Here is a 1,428-nt window from a genome sequence, read left to right as displayed (position 1 = left end):
CCTTCTGGTCCACACCCATGTCTGGCCACCACTCCTCACCCCTCCCTTGGCTACTCCCATGCCTGGCTCTCAGCTCCTCATAGCATTTCCCTTCCCCTCTGCTCAATTGAACAACTTGCTCTCTCCTGAGGGAGTTGTCTGCGTCCCTCCTGGTCTGGTCAGGGGAGTAGTCCCTTTCTTTACAATGAGAATTCCCACTCCGTTGCCTTCAGCCAGAAAGAGCAAAAATGATCACTGATCGTTTCAGAACATATACCACATATACCACATCTGGTTCCTTCCCAACCAACCCCTTCTCTTATACACCATGAAAAGATCTGGATGACAACCCCTAGCCTTGAGCTATCAGTGGGTTCATCCAACTTCTTCAGGGTTCATCCACCTCTGCAGAGCAGGACACTGGAACTGCCTTCAGTGGGACCATCTTGTTTCTGAAGGAGCTTGAGAACCATCAGTGGAGGGCTGGGGGCACACAGATTGGCTTACCCATCTGCCATTCACTCAACAAACACTTTAAACTCCTCTGATGACCCAGGCCTAGGGCTGGGAAGCAGGCTGGGGGAGATTCAGACAGCCCTGCCCTGCAGGGCCTACTGAGTGGGTGGCCCCATGCCATACTCCTGAGTTCTAGGTGTCTCCAGCAGGCACACCAGAAGCTCCTCCCAGTCATCCCACTTCCTCGCTCAGCTCTCTTTTATCCACTCATTCATTCTCCAAATATATACCAGCCACCTACTATGTGCCAGGAGCTTTTCTGAGTTGGGATGCAGCAATGCATAAGATGGACAAAATCCTTGGTCTTCATAGAGCATAAATTTCGGGAGTGGGAGATAATAAAACAAATGATCAAAAAACACGGGAAGTTAGAAGGTGCTTATGTAGCAAGGAACCAAACAGGGAGTGTGGTGGAAGTGAGGTTCTATTTTAAATAAGGTCGTTGGCCTCCCTGAGAAGGAAAGTGACGTTTGAAGAAAAACATGAAAGAAGGGAACAGGCACCACCACTGCCACCCTCCCTACCCTCCAATTTGTGTAGTTTTTGCTGCAAATATCTTAGAGCTGCAATTCTGGGAGAAAAATAATGTGTTCTTTCTACCCACAGGAAAGGAGACAGAATGAAAGAAGGAAAGCCCGGGACAACAGAAATTCTTTCAATGTTGAACTGTCCCTGATGGACACTTGAAAACCGGCTCCGGCAGCAGAGCCGACCCGCCAGGCCCAGGGGCTCCCGGGCCCCTCCTAGGGCTGTCAGGCTAATCCCGCGGCGTCCTCCCACCCCGCCCCGCCCTAGGGGACGTTTGCTCGGGTGACTAAAGTTCAAACCCCGCTGAAGCAAGCCCTGGGAGGCGCTTTAAACAGGAAAGTGGCGCGGCCGCCCGAGAGAGCCCGGGGAGAGGCCCCCGGAAACCAGGGGGCGGGCAGAGGCCGC

This window comes from Colobus angolensis, unplaced genomic scaffold (genome assembly GCF_000951035.1).
Source record: "Colobus angolensis palliatus isolate OR3802 unplaced genomic scaffold, Cang.pa_1.0 Scaffold113, whole genome shotgun sequence".
In the NCBI taxonomy this organism is placed as follows: Eukaryota; Metazoa; Chordata; class Mammalia; order Primates; family Cercopithecidae; genus Colobus; species Colobus angolensis.
This window is presented reverse-complemented; position numbering follows the sequence as displayed.